At 44.6% G+C, this 6,537-nt stretch overlaps 1 protein-coding gene across 1 annotated transcript in view; it reads left to right on the plus strand.

Moving 5' to 3' along the window:
- Positions 1–324: 324 nt before the first annotated feature.
- fstl4 (follistatin-like 4) overlaps positions 325–6,537 on the plus strand; it is a 265,314-nt gene continuing 259,101 nt past the window's right edge. The window contains exon 1 of the mRNA XM_014018422.1: positions 325–535. The gene's annotated coding sequence lies outside the window, so the exon portion shown is untranslated. The remainder of the gene's footprint in view (positions 536–6,537) is intronic.

Consider the following 6,537-nt stretch of genomic DNA (forward strand, 5'->3'; position numbering starts at 1 on the left):
TATATGACATAACCCATAATGTGAGAGAAAAATAATCTAAAGATTTTGTTTCTTACTTTATGATTTTGTTATTTATATTCAGAACATTGCAAAGCTCTTATTAAACAAGTTTAGCGTTTTAATGTTGTCAACTTTTTTATTGAAACTTGCTCCATTCACAACTTTAATCATAACTTTTTTAAACAAAACACATACACACTAATCCTCTCCTTTGTCGGYGCAGACCCACACAGGTGTCGTTTTCACGCGTGCAGGATCTGCGGCGGCTGCTGTGACGTCAGGAGTGGAGCAGCGCGAGAGAGGTAGTTGAAATAGGGAAGAAAGAGGAGCGAGGCTGTGAGAGGAAAGCAGCCGCCAGGAGCCGGAGGATGCTGAGCTTCTGCTGAGAGTTGGGAACGACGCTGCTTCTGACACGCCATCCCATAATTATCCTGAACCGAGCCGGAGTGGAGGGCTGGAACTACAGACAGCGCAGTTTGGACGAGGCGTGTGTTAGYGCGAATTTCCTTTTCGTCTTACCACTGGAGAACGAAAGGTGAGGACTGGAGGTGGCATGAAGGTTTATTTGGAAATGTATTATTTTTTTAAACTAATTTTCCTGTTTTGTGCGCGTGGTGTTTGGATTTGTGGGTGAGCARAAGCTGTTAATTACGAATTAGTTTCAGCTGCGCAAAATCCCAACGAGTGAGGTGCAGGCTCACAGCCAAGGGCGATGTCGTTGACAGTCTGTGAGTGTTTAACCACACTAGTTCGGTTTGTTGTCTTTTGTTTGCTGCAGAATAGGGTGTRATTAATCTGTCACTGGGAGCAGTTTCTTGCTTTGGCACGGTCACATAACGCGAGGGGATTCTACCTGCACGGAAACAGCGTTTGTTAAATGGCTCCAGCAGGACAGGTCTGTGATCGGATGCGCCCAGCTTTGATCCAGCAACAGCACACATGGACTGTGAAAACACACCGAGACAGTCTTGCCCCTCTCTGGACACTACACGAATCTCTCCCTCAGTCTCACCCCACGGGTTCTCTTTGATCACCATTAGAGTCTGAGCGCGTTGGCTCCACGCGCTTGCTTTAGGGGGGAAAGGGACGAAACTCTTTAATAAGATTTACTCGTCTGATTAGGTTAAATGAGCTGCTTCAACGCTGTCTTATGGGGAAAATCCTTTCAGTGTCACCTGAGAGCTGGCGCAGCGGCAGCAAAGCTTCCGTGACAGCCAGCGGAGTGGGAAATGAGGGCTGTTCAGCGCGCACCGCTGCGGTGAACTGCCACGTACAATGTGGGAGCTCTCCGTGGTGCTGAAAACGCTCCAGCCTCCTCGGAGAGCTCCCACACTGCCACGTATACAGTGTGGGAGCTCTCCGTGTTGTTGAAAACGCTCCAGCTTCCTCTTTCTGCTCTCCTAAGTGCTCCTTTCTGCTGAGGGTTGTTGTTTGGTGTCCTCCTTGACATAAAACCCTGCACCCATCAACCAAAACGCGCCTTTCTAGGGACCATACAGCTGCAAGATCAGTATCTGTCCTCCTGATGGAGAACATTTGTGGCATGTTTGTTTGCACTTTAACCTGGATCCATGATTTCCCAGCGAAAACGGATTCACCACTCAATCTTAGCAGGGTGGAAGGGGTAAGCGGGGGATAAACAAACAGGCATGTAAGAATGCTGACTCAAAGCAGACTGGCTGATGGAGGAAAATAACCCCATCAAAGCGGCACGAGACAAAGCCACTTTTAATCACCCATGATTAAGCAAGTCGTGCCCTGGGGTTGGTTTGAGAAATAACGCTGTCAAACCGAATAGTGACTCAGTCAGGAGAAACTGTACTTTGCAACCTGGCACGTGACTGATTAGCTGTTCTATACAGAGAGTCGTTCCRGCCAGTCCAGCAGATTATGGCTGGTTGTTGCTTCAGAGACAACTTAATAGTCGGATGATTCAGAACACTTCCTGGCACGTCCCCGCACACGTGTACACACAAACTGTGTAGCCTTTCAGTCATTAGAGCTGAATTAGGCTTCTGGAGTGCTCAACTTATAGCCAATTAAACTGTGCAGAAGTAGAGGCAGCTTAAAGCAGCATGTGTTTGTGGAGAATACTGTATACCTCATATTAGGTTGATAAAACAAGCTAGTCAAAGATGGCAGTGGAGGTTTAAGCTAAGCAGAGCTTTTGCATGATATGCTCCACTTGCTCTGGCAGATTATTCGTCCAGGGCTCCAGAATGCAGTTAAATCGGTCATCATGAGCATGTAATTGACCTTTGGAGAAACGACAAAACTAAATGCTGCAGTGAGCTTTCCTTTTTCAATAATTTTCTACAAAGCATCAACACTGCTGTTATTTTTGTCACTGTTTATATGTGATTAGATTTTGACATCAATTAGAGCTGCTTGCAGTGTGTAGCTGCATATAGTTTGTAAATATAGTTAACCTAAATTCTGCAGTTTGAAATTGTTTCGGTATTATGATGAAATGCACATCACCCGCCACCTTTCATGCCAGTTTTAGGCTAAAATCATGTTCTATTGAGAAGAAAAATAGTTATAGTCCTTTTGGGCGAACATAAAAAAATAACCTAATGCGCCATCAGATGTGTTGGCTCTCAGAGTATAACATGCAAATTACTGTCAGTGACTCCAGCACCAGATTTGAGTTCAATATCTGTATTAAAAATGGCTGAATTAGTCGTTTTGTGTTGGCGAATGTGTGGCAGTGCTAGTTAGAGTTCAGCTGGCTGGATTTCAGGATGTTTCCACAGTTTGTTTTGTTATTTTCCCCAGCAAATGAGTTTTAGCTTTACCTTCTGAACCCAATTAGGTGCTTTTTAATCCACAAACCAAAAATGGGAAAAGATAATGCTAAAGCTCTCTTGCTGAAAATGTCTCATTTTAGATTGTTTTGCTCAAAGGCAGTTTGCTTTGTTTTATGATGATTTGGTTTGTTGGACATTTGTTGGCTGTGGGACAAAGTAAGAGTTTGATGAATCTAAACTTCCATTTATATATTTCATCAAGTAGCTAAACAGCAAAATATCACTTTTTTAATAAAAAAATCTTAACATAAAAAGAAATAAACATCACTTTTAATCGAAGAAAACATTTAAAACCTCCAGCACACATACAATTTGAGTTTTCAGCTTCGTGGAGTTTTTACCTCAAGGGCAAAAATAATTTTATGACTTGTTGGCAGCTCTTTGTCTTGCTTTTGCTTTAGACTGAGAAGAGTAAACCCTGTTCCTTTTTATGAAATTAAAAAGCCTGGGCTTAACAGAACAGAAAGCAAGGTTGATCACAGTGTAATCTGGTCATTGAATTAAAATAGATTATTTTTCCTGTCCTACAATCATTATTCACCAGTGAACAATTTAAATCCTGGGCAGGATTAAACCCTCAGGTTAAACAGGYGTGCTTCTTTCCCCAAACTGATACAACTGAGGACTTTGCCGTTGGGTGATTTAAAACAAGATGCATGACAATAGAAAGCAATTAATAAGAATAACACTGATCTAAAGAAGGCTAGTAACAAGCTTCATGGTTCTATTCCCCAGGCCCATTACTGCGCCTGTTGGTTCCCCATCGTAAGCATCCCCCATTTTCCCTCAGAGCCTGGAACTGCAAATGTGGGCAACGCAGTTCACTTGAAATTCTGATCAGTAATGTTGAACTTCTAGAAATGACCTTTACTGCTGCATCCCATATGAGCTGAGAGAAAYGGCAGTGCAGCTCAGACCAAACAGAGTCGCCGCTTCTGCCTGAAAGAGTTAGCGCAGAGTGAGGAATATGTGTACAGGGGTTGCAGAAAGGTCAGTCGACATATCTGTTTTCAGGATTGGCTTTAGTCAGCCATCTGCTAGCCCCCAGTTTGATGTCATTATCCCTCATTGGTCCGTTTAGAACACCAAAACAGAAGTTTCTTTGTTTTTAAACTTCATACTGTTGGTTGATTACACATTATTCACTTGGTTCTGTTCACAGAACTTCAGCTGTGGTCAGTTTTACAGGATCATTGCTTGWAGCTGACCCAGTCAGGCTGATCTGTCAGGACAAAAGTCAAGTTTTTCATTTGTCTCATTGAACAAGGTAATAATGTCGCAAATAACAGATGTGCAGAAGGATTAAAAAATCTATTTAGGCTTGTTAAGTTCATGTTATGACCTCCGCACGTGAAACATGAGCAGGTCATATTGTTTTCGTACGGTTTATTTTGTTTGATTTTATTTTAAGTTTTTTTCCAGTGATTTTTGGTAAACCGTACCACAAAAACGGCTGCACCGATCAACATGAAATTTGGCAGGGCTGTGGGTGAGTCTGACCTACACTGTGCGAGCCAACAATTTTACGATAGACCCCATATTTGAGGAGGGGGCTCCTTTCAAAGTGGGGGTGTCTGGAAATGCAAAAATGCTTAAAACTCAGAAACTGTTAAACATAGGAGCTTCAGATTTATTTTGTTGTTTAGCTCTGATGAAGCTCTATCCATCAGGCCCACCCCCCCCCCCCCCCCCCCCCCCCCCCGCGACGCATCTGAAAAAGGGTATCTGGACATACAAAAATGGTTATAGCTCAAAAACTATTTAACATAGGACCTTAAGATTTCTTTTGTTGTTTAGCTCTGAGGGGCTATCCATCAGGCCAACCCCGCGCCCCCTCCAAAAAGACCCCCACCAAAACCACTACAATTTTGGGATGCACCTAGTAGCATGACTTTTATTAGGAATAAAGACTTCTGAGTTCTGGTGCATTTGTGCGTGCGGGGGTCATAATGTTACCACTATGCGGTATCTAGTTTTTGTATTTTTTTCCTCCGGAGATTTTTGGTCAACTGTTGCACAAACTTGGCTGCACCGATCAACATGAAATTTGGCAGGACTGTAGTTGAGTCCGACCTACACTGCACCAGCCAACGGTTTTACGATAGACCCCATATTTGAGGAGGGGGCTCCTTTCAAAGAGGGGATGTCTGGACATGCAAAAATGCTTATAACTCAGAAACTGTTCAACATACAGTAGAAGCTTCAAAAAAAAWWTTTTTTTGTTGTTTAGCTCTGACGAAGCTCTATCCATCAGGCCCACCAATCAGTGCCCCCGACCCCCAGTTTATCTGAAAAAGKGATATCTGGACATACAAAAAGGGTTATTGCTCAAAAACTATTAAACATAGGAGCTTCAGATTGATTTTGGGGATTGAAAATGTTGATGCTTTTGAAACAAATAAAAATAAACATCTTCACCTAAAGACTAAATTCCTGACGCAAGCATCTAGTTCACGTTTCCCCTACAATGAATAAGACTAAGTCTGGTGGGCTGCAGCCCAGCCGACTTACAGTCTCCACCAAAAACAGTCATCCAACACTTTGTTTCTCCGCTGCGGACAAATTCACTTTGTCACGCGCAGCTGCGAGCTCTGTTTTCAGTCAGTCTCTGCCTTTGTTTCCTCGCCCCACGGCGGCAGCCGGGGAGAAAGCTGACGGCAAAGCGTGCTTTGCACAACTGACTGCATCAGAGCCTCATTCAGCTCGTTCCGTCCCCTAGCGGACAGTGGTGAGACAGACCTGTAGCTCCTCCTCTTCGTCCCGTCTACGGACGGTGGACGCAATAGAGGACAGGCAATATGAAACAAGTCAAAAAAAGAGGCGCACAAGCCCCTCCCCACTCCAACCTTTTCACATGTTAACAACCTCGTAGATGCTCAAGTGTGTCCAGAGAGGCGATAGGTTCACGTCAATTGACATGAAGGACGCGCATTTTCACATCCCGATCATTCCTACACACAGAAAATTTCTGCATTTTTCCTTCTGTGGAGTTCGGTACCAGTACAACCATCTCCCGTTCGGATACTCGCTGGCACCACACACCTTCTCCAAGGTGTCTCCTTCACGGCGCTGCAGCTTTTGCATGCAGCAGGGATGAAAATTATTTTCTACTTGGACGATCTGCTCCTGATGGCTCCATCCAAACAGGAAGCAATGTCATAGACGGAGAAGCTGATGGCATACCTGAGCATGCTAGGCTTCTCCATAAATTGGGAGAAAAGTTCTGTCACCCCAGAGCAGTACATCACTTATCTGGGCATGGACATGAACTTGGTCACCACGACAGCTCAGCTGTCACAGACCAGGCAGGAGGCATTACTGACAGTGCGGGGGGGGGGGGGCGTGCTCATGGCAAACTCCCACAATTCCCCACCTAAATGTGTTGGAACTCCTGATGGTAGGAAAGGTGCTTATGCATTTCACTCTCTTAGTCCAGAATCAATGTTCTGGTCCACACGGACAACAAGTTTGCAGCGGCTTACATAACCTGCCAGGGTGGGGGGGTGCACTCACACCAGTTACTGGACACAGCCAGAGGACTGCTCCTCTGGCTCACGTCCATTTACGCTCGATCTGAGCGGTGTACATTCCCGGCGTGCTGAACAGGGGAGCGGACATTATGTCCAGAGGAGGTCCCCGGGACGGGGACTGGACCCTGCACATGACCATATGTTAAGACCACTATTGGTGCAATAAAACAACCAGTATAAAAGAGACAATATTTATT

Source organism: Austrofundulus limnaeus, unplaced genomic scaffold (genome assembly GCF_001266775.1).
Source record: "Austrofundulus limnaeus strain Quisiro unplaced genomic scaffold, Austrofundulus_limnaeus-1.0 Scaffold192, whole genome shotgun sequence".
NCBI classification, from domain to species: domain Eukaryota; kingdom Metazoa; phylum Chordata; class Actinopteri; order Cyprinodontiformes; family Rivulidae; genus Austrofundulus; species Austrofundulus limnaeus.